Source organism: Petromyzon marinus, chromosome 5 (genome assembly GCF_048934315.1).
Source record: "Petromyzon marinus isolate PM22_M1 ecotype Great Lakes invasive population chromosome 5, UKy_Petmar_22M1.pri1.0, whole genome shotgun sequence".
NCBI classification, from domain to species: Eukaryota; Metazoa; Chordata; class Hyperoartia; order Petromyzontiformes; family Petromyzontidae; genus Petromyzon; species Petromyzon marinus.
This window is the reverse complement of record NC_133671.1, coordinates 7,188,637-7,204,630: the sequence shown is the minus strand read 5'-3', so window position 1 is coordinate 7,204,630 and position 15,994 is coordinate 7,188,637. Positions and strand designations below refer to the sequence as shown.

The following is a 15,994-nucleotide window of genomic DNA, read 5'->3' as shown; positions in this document are numbered from 1 at the left end:
CAATTTTGACCATCTAAGTTACGCTTGCTTCTAGAGACGTTCGCTTCATTAGTTGAATAGTTACACGAGTTTCAGCATATAATTTACATAGTGCATACGAGCCAAACAGAAGAATGGCACTTTCAAAAAGTTATTTCTCCGAAAATGGGATCTGTATACAAATATATAATTGGCAGCAAAAGTTAGAATATTAAATGTACGTATTATGTTGAGCTTCTTCCGCATCGTACGTAGCCAACCGCGCTAATCGGAGGTATTGGGGAAGGGTTAAACTAAACACAAAAAAATCAGGTCTGAAGAAATGAGTTTTCAATTGTACATAGCTCCAGTGGCTTCCTAATATCGGAAGGAAAGAGTTTTCCAGACGGCCGCAGAAGCGCATCTGATGCGGTGACCACCGTCTTTGTTCGATGGCTCAGCCAAAAGCCGCTGCGAGAATGACCGCCGGAGTTTGCGTGGTGGTCTATTTCCCCGCAGCGAGGTAATATGCAGCGTTACAGATGCAGGTCTGCTCCCATGTACGGATGTGAAAGCCGGACAGTTACAGAGATCCTACAGATCAAACTAGACGCAACAGAAATGTGGTTTGTGAGGATGATGTTAAACGTCTCACGTACGGCCAAGATGAGTAACATGAACGTATTACGGAGATCGGTAGCAGGGTAACACAAAGATAAAATTAATCAGAATAATTCAAGAAAGGCAGGGTTACGTATATTGCTTTGACTTCATGGTGGTTTCACTGGGAACATAAAACAATCAGAAGACGGGGAAAACAACAAACTAAGTTGCACATTCATGCAGTTTGAACAACTGCATGCAACTTGGAGTGTCTATGATACAGCTTTTGAGTAAATATCACGGACATATTTGATAAGCGACGTGGCTCACCTAGAGAGATAGAGAGACCATTTGAAAATCATATTTTTCTCTTCGCCATGCGATTCACTGCATGGATTACGAGCACGAGGACTCTACAATAATCTGAGTACAGTACGCGCAACGTTACACACTTGACGCACACATCGCGAGTTTGAAGAATCAATGCACACTACATCTCGACCTCTCGGTGGGCCGATGCTCAGTAGGCCGCTCCAAGAACCTCTGTGGGAGACCACATATCACCCCAGTGTTGATGGATTTATTCATCTTGAATTCAGAAGTTGGAACCTTTATTATTTTATATTTATTTAAAGCACACGATAATTAATCCGATTGGTCGATTCGTACTATCACTTTTGAACCGATGATGCTGCTGCCTGATGAATTGCGAGCTGCGCATTCCGGAGCCGGATCGGAGCAGCTGGAGCCGGAGCGACCTTGTGGAGCTAGCTCCGGAGCGGCTGAGGAAACTGGATCGGGTCTACTGGAGCCTGGAGCCGCAGTGGAGACATCGGAGCCGCTCCCGAGTCGAAGCGAGGAAAACCTCAAAAGCGCTGCCCAGCCCAACCACGAACCCAATGACCTCGGGTTCGAATCCGTTTGGATAACATCAGTGAGGCGTGATGTCTAAAGCGGTCCTTGGACCGACCCTAGATCGACTCATGCTCAAAAATAAAGTACACTACCCGGTTACAGTGTGCCAAACGTCAGCGCAGGAGATACAAAGGCGGCCGGGTGCGGTTCTAACGACCTCACCCTCTCGTAGGCTATCCCGTCCTTAATAAGTGCTCGCCAACAACATATTCCCAAACATTATACTTCGGCTATACGGAGGGATATGCTGTGCATTCGTGTGTGCAGTCGTAGGAAATGTGTGTGTATGTGTATGTACATGTCTTTGTGAATATAGCATGCATGTGAGTAGCGGCAGTGTAGCGCTACAAAACCAGACGACCCGAGTTCAATTCTCGCTTCACGGTCAACACCAGTGACAACTGAACTGGACCTAGGTCGACTCAGCCTCAAATGAATACCTGCTGCGGTGAGTAAACATCGCCACGTGTCGGCCTTCATAGGTGCTCGCTAACAACACTTGCCCCAGCAGCCTGTTAAGGCTAGTTGGGTCATTTTTATCTTTGTATCTGTGTGTGTATATGAATTGTTAGAAATTCGTAGGTGCTCGCTAAACAGCACTTGCCCCAGCAGTCTGCTAAGGCCATTCGGGGGATCTTTATCTGTGTGTATGTATATATAATTGTAAGAAATTCGTAGGTGCTCGCTAAACAGCACTTGCCCCAGCAGTCTGCTAAGGCTATTCGGGGGATCTTTATCTGTGTGTGTATATATAATTGTAAGAAAATCGTAGGTGCTCGCTAAACAGCACTTGCTCCAGTAGTCTGTTAAGGCTGCACGGGGGATCTTTATCTGTGTGTGTGTGTATGAATTGTAAGGCCGGCACATTAAGTCCCACACACGTGCGCTTGCCTTTCCTCGGGCTAAGAGGCAGAGATTTCTAAAAGCGGCCCCTGCCCTCCCTCTGCGCGCTTCATTACAATGAAGGGAAGGAGCCATTAATGTCCTAACCGACTTAGCGCGCTCGTGGAGAGAGGGGCGAAGGGGAGGGGTTGGCTGGGAGAGAGGGGGGTGCAGTGGTTAGCGCGCTACGAAACCCCTCCCGAGCTGGAGTCCCGCTCACGACCAATCACAGTCGACAGTGAATACCTGAAATGGTCCTGGCCTCCCTCCCTCCCCCCCGCCGTAGGTTGACTCAATCTTAAATGAGTGCGTATCTGGTGCGGTGTGTCAAAGAGCGGAACTGGTGGGAGACAAAGGGCGGCCGGGCGTGATGCTGGCCACCCTCGTGTTGCCGTGCCCGCATCAATAGGTCATCCGCTAGCGGCACTCGCCCCAACAGTCTGTTGAGCGGCACTCGCCCCAACAGTCTGTTGAGCGGCACTCGCCCCAACAGTCTGTTGAGCGACACTTGCCCCCAACAGTCTGTTGAGCGACACTTGCCCCAACAGTCTGTTGAGCGACACTTGCCCCAACAGTCTGTTGAGCGGCACTCGCCCCAACAGTCTGTTGAGCGGCACTCGCCCCAACAGTCTGTTGAGCGACACTTGCCCCAACAGTCTGTTGAGCGACACTTGCCCCAACAGTCTGTTGAGCGGCACTTGCCCCAACAGTCTGTTGAGCAGCACTTGCCCCAACAGTCTGTTGAGGCTACACGGGAGATCTTTGTGCGTGTGTCTGTGAGAGAGAGCGTTAACACACACGAGTGTCAAGGCATATGTTGAGCAACTGCGCCCTAAATCCATAGGGGAGACGGTAAGTCCCTAGACCCCTTTAACACTACGACTCCATAATAATAATTCTTCAGACAAGGGTATATGGACTTCCCGCCCACTCCGGGGATGATGCTGATGCAGTCTATCTGCTGCAACGCGTATCTCCTCCGGCATCTCCGAGGTAAGGAGCGTTGTGGAAACTCCACATTTCCATGACACGTAGAAATGGTCAGCCTTTCCACCAATCAACCACGGTTGATTTCCCTACAATTAGGATTGGCATGCGTTGCGATGTTCGGACCAATTCATTTTTAATGGAACTAATTATCTTGGTGATGATGCTGCCTACGTTGACAGCGGTCCACGAAAACACAAAAGAATCCCAACACGATCTTCAATAACACCGTGACCTCAAAAGCAACGCGTATAATTGGCGACGTTTCGAGCAGTGGCCCTTCTTTAAGCAAATAAATGCACGCATAACGACACCGCAGGATTGACGGTGAGTCATGCACACACACAATGGCTTTCACAGACACACACAAAGACAAACTTCCACCGTATAGCCGTAACAGATTGTTGGGGCAAGTGCTGTTAGCGAGCACCTATGAAGGCCGGCACAGCACACGAGGCCCAGGACCGGTTCAGATAATCGTCACTGGTGTTGGCCGTGAGCGGGAATCGAACCCGGCTTGTCAGGTTCGTAGCGCAGCGTAGCGCTAACCGCTACAACTACCACTCCCCACCACACACGCGCACGCACGCTTGCACGCAAGTGAGGTTTTGTGTGTGTCCGGTCGTGCGTGTGTGTGCTTGTTAACAGCACTTGCCCATGTTTTCGAGACACGGATAAACGACGTTTGTGTTTTGTGTGTGTTATATTCATCCGTTGTGTGCGTTGGGGGGGGGGGCGCAGTTGTTATCGAGCTAAACCGGCGAGTTCGAGTTCCTAGTCACGGCAAACATCAGTGGCGAGTGTAATCACAACCAATGCTGGGCTTTCCGCAAAAAAAAAATCCACTCAGACTTAAACAAGTCCTTGCTCCGTTAATTATCATCATCAGCACTGGGGATACAAAGGCGGCCGGGACGGGTGTGCGTTCCGGCCGTAATAGGTGCTCACTAACAGCACTTTCTCCAACAGTATTTGCATGTACACAGAAGGACGTGGAGCTGAGTTGACTTGCCGATGACTGGTACCAGCGGTGTCAAGATCGGCCACTGTGCAAGGACGCCGCTGCTGCTGGGCAGTTGGATGCAGTCGCCCTCCAACAACAGCGGAGGGTAGAAGAGCGGCACTCACAACAACGAGCGGAGCGCCGGACGGTTAAAGCGCAGCAAGTTGGCAGAGTGGGGAGCACATCCGGTGAAACTGCCTTGCCAGTCATCTCAGTCAATCCATGCCACTTGGGTGTGTTCCGTGATCTCCTACCAGCCAGCCTTTGGCACCTCACGTGGCCTCAAAGTGCACCTCGCCTGGCACAAGCGTCATGTTGACGATTTTCTGTTAAGGTCCTGGGCCTCCCCTAGGTCGACTCAGCCTCAAATGAGTACCTGGTGCGGTGTGTAAACATCGCTGTTGGGGAAACAAAGGCGGCCGGGCGTAGTGCTGGCCACCCACCCCCTTGTGTACCGTGCCGGCCTTCAAAGGTGCTCGCTCACAGCCCTTGCCCCAACAGTCTGTGAAGGCTATAATGGGGATATTTGTCTTTGTGTAGGCATACACAAACCGCACACGTGTACAGTTTTTCATATATTGTGTGTGTACAAGCATGCGCGTGTATTTGAGAATGTATGTGCTGTATGTGTGCATTATTATAGCTGAACCGGTTAAGATGTTCGTCACTGATAAATGTATGTGCACATGTATGGCATGCACACATGCATATGCACGTGCTCATGTAAATGTGCACGTGTATTGCATGCACACATGCATATGCACGCGTGCATGTAAATGTGTGTGTGTGCGTGCACACATGCATATGCACGCGTGCATGTAAATGTGTGTGTGTGCGTGCACACATGCATATGTACGCGTGCATGTAAATGTGTGTGTGTGCGTGCACACATGCATATGCACGCGTGCATGTAAATGTCTGTGTGTGCGTGCGTGCATGTGCGAGCGCGCGCGCGCGCGCGCGTCGCCTGAGCGAGCCGTAACTCGAGGTGACGGCGCGTGCGGGTCGCGCGCGCCAGACCAGCGCGCGCCGCATTAGCGATGGGGGGGGGGGGGAACGGAGAGGGGCGGGGGAGTGGGGTGTTGGGAGGGGGGGGTTGTTCGGTGGGTGGGAGCAGAGTCGGAGGCGAAGCGTGGGGCAAGAGAGCGGGGGAGCAAGGCGCGGATAAATGACCACGTGCTGTGTTCACATGCGCGTGCAAGGCCAGCTGCGGTACGACGGGCGACGGGAGTCCCACTGCGAAGTTTTAAATCTCAGCGGCTTATCGGTCAGGAGGGGAGGCTGTGCTCAGAGGGCTCGACTCACGGTCGGAGGGGCGTTATCGGTACGAGGTCGATCACATTTCGTGCCAGTTGGTGGGAAGCCAACAGCGGGTTTGGGGCGACCTGCACTCTCTGTGGGAATGTGGAATTTCACAAAAAAAAACCTTGATCGGGGCCCCCGATAGAGACGATTTTAGAGTTTGACAAAAAGAGATTCGCGCCATCTCCCGTCTTGTTTGGTGGAATAAGTTAGCCGCATTTTTACATTGCACACCTCAGACCGCATTGCTTTCTCGTAGGACCTTCCCTGTCACGCGGTGGCATTGTGAATAAAACTAAAACGATGTGTCCTAATATTGCGACTGCTCATTCTTTATTTGACTTCAGGATACACCCCGGAAATGACCCATCACGGTGTGTGCGTCAAATATTGCACTGCAGGATTCTCATTTTTAAAAGCCCTTGCGATTCAGTGACACTGCCTTGAAATAAAGAACATGGTCAACAATTAGAGTTAGCACGTTGTTGTGCCACGAAGACGGCCCATAGAAACAGGATCAGAATATGAATGTGCATTGGAGGAATCCGATGAGCTATAAAGCTCTTTTTTTCACAGATGTCCAGTCGTTTCACAGGGGTCCATTGCCCGAAACGTCGCTGATTTAATATGTTTTCTTCTTTCAAGGCCGCAGTGTTGTTGGCGAACGCGTTGAGTTCTTTTGAATTTACATCATTTGTTGTTTGCGCCCGTGTACCGCTGCGAACGTAGCAGCAGCGGCGTCGACAGCGGCAGCAGCAGCGGCGGCTGATTTGTTAATCGTGGAGAATGAGAATAAAATAATAAAATAACACAATAAAATTCTCACGACGTTTCGACCACAACACAAGTGGCCTTCTTCAGGTGAAAGGAACAAACCTGTCGGGACGACAACACAAGGCCACTTGTGTTGTGGTCGAAACGTCGTGAGAATTTTATTGTGTTATTTTATTTTATTATTTTATTATTTTATTCTCATTCTACGTGACCTTACCGAAAGAACCAAAGAAGATGAATCCTTGCAGTCACGAAAGCTTTAAATCGAAATTCAATCGTGGAGAAACTGACATTGGCTGTGCTACTGAGAGACTTCTCCTCCTCCATGGGAACGTGGGATTTTCACCACCGGCTCATGGGCAGTAACGGAGCCGGCGTATAGAGATGACTCGATGAATACACGCGCAGCTTTTTATATAAATCCACTGCTGGATGCGGTCCTCCCCCCACGCTGTGTGGATCGCGGGGGTTAATTGACCATACTTCACCGCTATGGTGAGTGCGGGATCAGTGACGACAGAGAACGCAATAGACGTCGGAGCGTGGCACCGCACAACAAATCGATGTTTTTTTTTATATGCCCAATGTAGCATGTCTGGATATATAATATGCGTAAATTGAACGATAGGGATTCTTACTCATGCGATTAAATGCACGTATCGCGAGCCTTAAGAATAGACTTTGTTCTATGCATCCGTGGCACCGTCGCTTCTTAACTCCAGCGTTCGGCAGACGTTCAGTAAGGGCAGGCAGCCGGTTAATGGGACGGCTCATTCCCCATATGAAATCAGGCAGTGTGATCTTGACTGCGAGAAATCATTCAGGCAGAGTCTCCTTTGTGGTCAGCGCGGCCTCAATCCCAACATTTCGGTTGCTCATACGGGGTGCCAGATGTGGCTCTTGAAATCCATCGGCAAAACCCCACTGGCGTGCAGCAGGGGAGACGTGCGGCCGGGTGTGAACGTAGCCCGGGTGTGCTTGCCAAATCCCTTCGTTGCTCTCTGTAGTTTGCTGTTTTGTTTTTTGCCGTTGTGGACGAAGAGGGGGCAGAGGATGGAACAGCAACATCCATGCTGGCGAAATTAAATGTAAAGCATCGCGACTCGAGGCAATCCGCTCGTGTCAGGTTCAAGTATTTTTTTTGTTTGACCAGGTGAGTGAGTTTGATTGCAACTCATTACCGAAATCTAATTTGCATTTATAGAGCGCCTTCACTCAAGGCCGCTGAATGAAGAAACAGAATGGAATGATGTCGTTGACAGGGGCGCGCTACAAGGGTTGAAGAATGAGTGACAGCGATAGAGAGGTGCTTGGGGATCACAAAAATGGAAGGGGAGGGACGGGAAGGAGTGGAGGGAGGAGGGGAGGGAAGAGGAAGGGAATGGGCGATAGATGAGAAGTGATCTGTAAGAAAGGAACGCAAGGAGGTTAAGAAGTGGGACTGATTAATGTACAGGGGCAGTTTGAGTCTATGGGAAAGTGTTGAGTCTATGGGCAGTGTTGAGTCTATGGTGCAGTGCTGAGTCTATGGGCAGTGTTGAGTCTATGGTGCAGTGCTGAGTCTATGGGCAGTGTTGAGTCTATGGGCAGTGTTGAGTCTATGGTGCAGTGCTGAGTCTATGGGCAGTGTTGAGTCTATGGTGCAGTGCTGAGTCTGTGGGCAGTGCTGCTCAATATACAGGGGAAGTTGAATCCAGTGGAGGGATGCAAGGAGAGAGAAAGGACGGAATCGGGATCGGGCACAGGCAGAATAAGGGACAGAGAGTGGGAGAGAGAAGATAGGGAACCAAGAGGACGAGAAGAGGGGGCATGGAAGGAGATGAGAGAGGCGAGATGAGGTGGGACAATGCCATGGAGAGATTTAAAGATGAGCGTCAGGGATTTGAAAAGACAGCGGTGTAGTCTACGGGAAAGCCAGTGGAGTCGAATGAGGAGAGGCGAAGTGTGATAATTGCAGGGAGATTGACAATAACTCGTGCACGAATTATTTGGCATTTGTCGGAGGGAAGTTAGGGCAGAGGCAAGGGAGACCGAGTGGAAGACAATTTCAGCGGTCCAGACGCTCATGATTGGCACGGGCCCACCCGAGTGCCGTGAACCCGCACAAGGCAGTTGAGTAGTCATCGAGTGAGCGCAGGCGGTGCAATTGCGCCGGGGTTAACGAGGGCGTCCGGAGCGAGGCGCAGGTAGCCTCGGCTACGAATATGGGAAGGAGGGGGGGGGGGATTTGACAGCGGCCCCAATTTATTTTAATTTCTTGCACCAGGGTCCTTGCCGACCACGCTAAGCCACTGCGACAAGGGCCAATTGAACAAGTGTTTGGTATTTACGGTATATTGTTCTGTGCACATTGGGTCAGTGCTTTTTAAGCAACATGAATAGGAATATTGCCGACGTAGCGTCCCGAGTATCCTCGGGACATCAGCGTTAAGGGGCAGGTAGACTGGTCAGGACGCGGGGTGACAGAGCCGTGGCCGGTGAAATCAGCACACAGCGCACGCTGCGAGGAACACGCACGGCGAGACGATGTGTTGTGTGTCCAATTACATTAGCAGACTGTGCAAAGGCCCTCGGGGCCAGGGACAATATTTTTTATTTTCTTAGCTGTTTTTTTTTTGTTATCCCAATTATATTCCATTTGTGCCGCTATGTTGTCATGAGCGGAATACAGTTTCTCTTCGGACCTCTCGCATCGAGCAGCGTGACCAAATCGCGCAAAGGGAGCAGTCCTCGTCGGCGTGTGACGTCACAAAACCACTCCTCATCCGCTGCCTTCAATAGCGCTTTTGTAACAACAACAACAAAAATGGGGTTTTTTTTGTTCCTGTGTAGCAAGTGTTATTTTCTAATTGCTTATGCCTCAAAAGTACAGAGAATTAGTATTATTCCCCACAAACTTTGCTTTTGTGAGCAGGACCAGTGATATTTTGAAATGTACCGATTTTCAATGAGAACACGTGGTGTGCATTTGTGTCATTCCTTCACGTAAAGTCCTGGTCACGAAAGCAAAGTTTGTGGGGAATAATAATAATAATATCCATTTTCTCTCCTTTTGAGGTATAAGCAATTAGAACATAACACTTACTACCCAGGAACAAAAATCGTGTTACATAGTGTGATAACTCATCCGCACTTAAGGGGCATCCCGTGGAATACGCTCTGTTAAGAGTGTTGACGCAAACTTCATGAAGTGACAAGAAATGTTACGGTGAGGGGGGGGGGGATGGGTGTTGTAAAACCATTGATGACCTGGTGACATTAAAAAAATGTGTTTAGTTGTATCTGGATATTATTTTGCTGAGTGATTAGTTTACCTTTCTTATACTTTTCACTCCGATCGTGTTTTTGTATTTTATACCGTTGCGACCCCGTGCCCCTACTAGACATCTGTGAAAAAGAGCTGTACAGCTAATCGGATTCCTCCAGTCCAAATGAATATTCCGATTCTGAGATTATCCACTCGCTACACTCGAGAACCCAGTTCGATCACGGGGTAGTTGAGAAGTCCGTTCTCGAACCCAGGTTCTCAGCAGTGCCGACTCGGGTGTGTCCGGCACAGCCACCAATGAGCCCCCACCCCCTGAGCTCGGTAAGAACACGTGACATGAAGTGACGAGGCCCCGGTGGTCGAGGCTAACGACGGAGTAGCAGCCAAAGGAACGATCGCGTCTCTAACGGGACGCGCCCGCGTGCAGGCGCCAGACCAGGGGTTCGGCAAACAAAATAGCGAGAAGGGCCATTTTGATATTCTAACTCGGTAACAAACAAAAAAAAAAGAGCCGTATGGATTCCTGCAGTCACGAAAGCTTCAAATGATGAATACGAAACGGTGACGCCTGAATAAATAACGTCATGTACGCCTCCCAAGCCGCGGCGAAGGCTTGGGGGAGTCTTTCATCCAGCAATCATGGGCGCTGCATGCTGCTGCTGATGATGATGATGATAATGAGCCACCCGGCCAACTCTGGAGGAGAGGGCAGTGTTTGGGACGCGAGGGGCCTGCGTCTATGCCGTTTAGATTTCATCAGGGCCCAGAGTTGGGGCGGTGTTTGTGATCCGGCGTGGCCGCCACGTCGCCATTCGTACGGGAGGCCACGCGCGCTCCCAGTGGCTTGCGCGGGGTCTCGCGGTAGAGTTCGGCAACGGGCCCTAAGTACAGAGAGCTCCACCTCCAGCCGCCCAACTGCTGCTGGACAGCCAAGATAAGTGGCCATGGAGCCGTGCGTTATGCGAGCTAAGGTTCACCCCAGCGATTCCACGAAAGGTCAACGATTTGAGGTTGCCAATTCATTCGAATTTTTTGTTTTACGTATCACGATTTTAGTTTGTATTGTTTATAGTTTTTTTTTGTTTTCTGTCTTGTTATTTGAGCCTCGATAGCGTGAATGTAACAACTGCATCTAAGTGCATACATGGTAGTGGATGAGTCGTTATCCCTTATCTGGCCGCCACTCCTCCGTCATTAGTCTCGACCACCATCCATTGCCCCTTCCACAGAGACGTCTCCTGGTCAGGCACCACGACTCACCGATCTGAACAATCAATGTTTACGCGTTTAATTTGCGTATGCTCTCTGAGCTGTGTGTTCCTCTTTCTGTCTCTCCGTGTAATTCTCAGGATGGACCTCTCCCTGATTTTTGTTGCACGATTTCGACCTTTAGTCCACGTGTCCACTTTTTATGCGCCTCGGTGTCAGAACCGATAACTCGCACTCGGTCTGCCGGACTGACTGTTTCGTCTCAGCCACACTGTGTTCAACCACCGTACTGCAGGTCACAAAAAACACATTCACACACCCACTAACCACCCATCCACCCACTAACCACCTACCTACTCATTTACCCACTAACCACCCACCCATTAACCACCCACCCACGCACTCACCCACTAATCACCCACTCACTCCACCGCTCACATATTCACCGTCTCACTCACCCACTCGCCACACTGCAGGTCACAACGCTTATATTTCTGCTACTTACATCTCACCGCTCCACTTTGGAATTCCTAAATTCTAACAACTTTTTCTCAATTCAAGAGACGTATTAACCCGTATCTACTACACATTCCATTGTGCTATTTGTTGCTAACCGCTTGGCGTATTGAGTTCAGCAGCCGGGATGCAAAAAAACTTGTTTTTGGGGCACATTGGTATTTTGCTTTTCGTTATATTGTCTATGTGTTTTTTTTCCATTAGCACTCCAAACCGCTGTATTCCGCCTGTTCATATCCCTAAACTGATGCTATCTCGCCATAGCCGGAGCTTTTCTGACCATGACGGAACTATTACAACTCAGGTGGCACAATCATCGAGCTCACAGTTGTCCGTCGGCATTCGAGCCGGCAACACATCACCGTCATGACCTCATACTTGAGACATCACTGTGACCACTCGGTGGAACGCCAACGATGCTTGCAATGGAGTCAGCCACGTGTGTGCGGAATTTGAAATGGGGGGAGGTGGGAGTTCGGGGAGGTCACGTGACAGGCATTGAAATGGGCACCGAGAGAAGTTGGTTTAAAATGTAAAGACCGAGAATTTACCCAGAAACCCCTTCCCGACTCTTCATCATGAGGGTTCTGCAATTGGAATGTTTAGTCCTTCCCATTTAAGGAGTGCTTTGCATGTGTGGAGAAAACCAGAGTACAGTATGCTTTCCCACCTGATGATGGACGCTTGTGTTGCGCCCGAAACGTCGTGATTTATTTTATTTTACACCCGCGTGACTTTACCGAAAGAACAAAAGAGTTCAGAGTACCAGACTTTTAGTCGGAGAAAGCCCCACCAAATTATACACGTTCAAGTCACTGCCGGACTTTTGTCGATGAACACGCATCGGTGCAATACAACAACAGCAATAGCAGCAGCATTAATGACAACTCTGTGAGGCAGCCGTGCAGGCGGATGCGTTGAGAACGCGCACGTGTCAGGCATGAGCCTCCCACTCCCAGGCCCGTTCACTTCCCCTCCCCACTCCGGCATTTTGCCGTGTATGTGTCTTAGCTTCAGCGCTCCACTCCCCCTACCCCACACCCCCACGCTCTCTATATCTCCTCCCCGGCTCCTCCCCCCTTCTCTTACCTATATAGCCTCTTGTTACAGCAGCCCTTTTGCCCACTTCAGCAATTATAATAATAGGGTTTTCCCTTCTTTGGTTCTTTCGGTAAAGTCACGTAGAATGAGAATAAGATAATAAATTGATAAAATAAAATAACACAATAATATTCTCACGACGTTTCGGCCACAACACAAGCGGCCTTCATCAGGTGAAGGGACGAGACTGTCTGGTAGGACAGCGCTGGAGTGAAAGAGCCACGTTCAGATCACGACCTTTAAGCTCTGTGAGAGGAAACAAAGCGCCTTTGCAAAGGAATTAGCATATAATTTAGCATTGAAATGGCAGAGTGATTAGCTTGTGACTGGTCACAGAAATAGCTATGTTAAAAGTTAAAGCATACACATCCGCAGAGGCACCCCTTGATAAAGGAATTAGCATAGAATTTAGCATTGAAATAGCTAAGTTAAAGCATACACATCCGCAGAGGCACCCCTTGACAAAGGAATTAGCATAGAATTTAGCATTGAAATAGCTGAGTGATTAGCTTGTAACTGGTCACAGAAATAGCTACGTTAAAGTCAGAGCATACACATTTACCGAGGTACTTAGTACAAATCAAACAGGAGAATTTAGCATTGAAATAACTAGGCGAATTTAGCATTTAAATTACTGAGTGATTAGCTAGTGACTGGTCACAGAAATGACTATGTTGAAGTCAAGGCCTACACATCTGAGCTATTCACAGTACTATATAGTGAACCAATAAAAAACTAAAATATAAATTACCTTAATGTTATCAATAAACTCTATATTTTCCAATCAGCTAAGCTACCAACAATAAGTCGTTATATATCACAATGCTATATGGCGAAAAAATGGCTGGATTCTTACCCTCAACTTTAGCACCACGGATAGCTACGGGCCCCGTTCAGACGGACGAGTTCATCCATGGTCGGAACAGAGGAGGGGGAGAGAGACAGCTGCGAGGCGCTATTATACTACATGTTGTAAACCATACCATTAACCATGGTGTGAGAGGTATTAAGAGTCAATGCTGGCGAAAGAGCTGCGGTCTGAAGGTCATCGTAAAATACAATTCATTAAGAACAGAAATGGTTTAAAACATCTTTCCAATGGTTACTAAGCCAGAATCCATCTTCTCGGTTGAAATTGTCTCTGTGCTTGTATATGTGAATGGCCTCATGAACGAATCTCTCATGGTAGCCGGTTGGTTTGCAAAGAACCTCCGCCTTGGAGAAGTCAATGTCATGTGAGCCCACTGAATTATAACAGTGATCTGCCACGGCAGAGGAGTTCGTCCTACCGTGTTTCAAGTCTGCTTTATGTTCGCGGATGCGGTCCGAGATATGTCGTTTGGTTTCTCCAATGTAGCTACTACCACAGAGGCACTTTAGTTTGTAAACGCCCGGGTACTGTATGTCTGGAACAGCATCTTTTACAGATGGAACTAAATCACGGATTTTATGTACTGTGTTGAATCGGACCTGGATCTTGTGTTTATTCAGGATTTTGGAGATCTTTTTAGTGACCCCTGCAATGTAGGGTAAGGTGATGGTTTTGAGTGGCTCCACAAGAGGATCCTTCTTCATAACTGGAGTGATGGCTTTGCGGATTGTGTAGTCGGAGTAACCATTAGCCCTGAGAGCCTGGTGTACGTGCTTGAGTTCACTGGTAATGTGTTCTTGGTCGGAAATGCATTGGGCTCTATGGTATAGAGTCTTGATGAGGGAGTTCTTCTGGGATGAATGGTGGTGGGAATCCGGTTTCAAGTAAGCATCTGTATGGGTAGCTTTTCTGTAGACAGAGTGGCTCATTGAACCATCATGTCTCCTTTTAATTAAGACATCCAAAAAGGGTAGTTTGCCATCTTTTTCGACCTCCATGGTAAATCTGATGGCTGGGTGTATGGAATTGATGTGGTCGCGGAATTGGTCTAGAGCAGGCTGGCCATGTGGCCAGATGACAAAGGTGTCATCAACGTACCTTTTCCATAAGGTCGGGCGTAGAGTGGCAGTTTCCCTTCAACGTGACTTTACCGAAAGAACCAAGAATATGAATAGGGTTTTTCCCCTTTTTTTCTGGCAACAAAACTAAAACCTTTTTACAAGGATTCATATTACTGCATTAACCACAATACCTGCAGTCAAAATGCAAACAAAAACATCCTATGATAATATATGCATTGTCCTTGAAACTGATTGGTCCACACCCAGGGACGGCTTTCTTTTGAGCCTCGACCAAATTGGTGCTCGACCAGATGACGCCAAAAGGCGTCACACAGCTCAAAGACAATGCACTATCAAAGTAATAAGGGCTCGGGGTGAGCATTTACATCATTAGACTTCCTTTGCCAGTACCAAAATATAATAATAGGGTTTTTCCCCTTTTTTCTGGCAACTTCAGCAATTGTTTTCTCGTCGTTGGTTGTCCCACCTGATGACGGACGCTTGTGTTGCACCCGAAACGTCGTGATTTAATTCATTTTATTTCATACCTACGTCACTTCACCGAAATAACCAAAGAGTATGAGAACAGATAGCGGGCAATGAGGCTACGCCGTGGAGTAGTGGAGCAGAGTGGTGGTGGAAGTGTCTTAGGGTCCACGCGCCATTGTGACATCATCGACATCATCTCCATCATCATCATCATCTCCATCATCAGCATCATCATCTGCTTGCAACGTGATTGTCGCGACTTCAATACTTCCCACGGACAAACGCGCTTCGGGAATCGTTGCAAGAAGCTACGCATACGCGGGGTTATTCTCCTCTTTTATACAATAATTTCTCGTTTAACGTGGAAGTGCCGGATTAAGCGAAAAACGCGTAAAGCGAGGAAATGCTATTCCCGAATCACATCTGCGCTATGAAATCAGCTTGTGGTCATCCCACGGCGGGCAAAAGAACCGAGATTAGGTGCTGTATCATTCTGCGCACTGCATCGTACTGCTCAGCCGCGCACTTCAAGACAGTAGCTCGTCGTCAACGGCTCTGAGACCACGTCACAATGGCGCATGTTCCCCATTATGACGACAAAAGAACCTCGTTCTCGCGGAAACGCGTTTTGTGAACGCGCATCAAGCGAGGACTCGCCCAGCTTGGAAACTTTGGCAAAACTTTGTATCTCTTTCCCTCCAGCCCACCACGCACTCCCCCCGCCGTCCACCAAGCAAGATGAGGGCGTCTCTGATTTACACACCAAAATAGTGTCCCGCCTCATCTCCCGCTCCATGGCCCGCGGTCGCGGCTACTGCACCATAACTCGCAACGGACGCAGTCGCGCTTGTGTTAGGATAATGAGAGAGAGCCTGGTCTGGGGTTGGTTTAATGCTTCGTGTGTTTGTTTTATAGCAGCACTTAAACATCTTCATTACAACTCCTCTCCCCAGCAGAGCCAGGCGTGGCGGCGGAGCCGGGAGGGTTGGAGGTAGGGGTGAATGGCGCGCCGCGTGAGGAAATAACGACTCCGCTGCCGCCGATATCCGCTGAAA

The 15,994-nt window shown here is 48.9% G+C and overlaps 1 long non-coding RNA gene across 1 annotated transcript; it reads right to left on the bottom strand.

The window, feature by feature from the left end:
• Positions 1-12,682: 12,682 nt before the first annotated feature.
• On the bottom strand, positions 12,683-13,845 carry LOC142912263 (uncharacterized). Its single transcript, XR_012934003.1, has 2 exons — positions 13,375-13,845; positions 12,683-12,785 (listed from the first exon to the last, which is right to left on the bottom strand). It is a non-coding gene; the product is annotated as an uncharacterized LOC142912263 (long non-coding RNA).
• Positions 13,846-15,994: the final 2,149 nt, after the last annotated feature.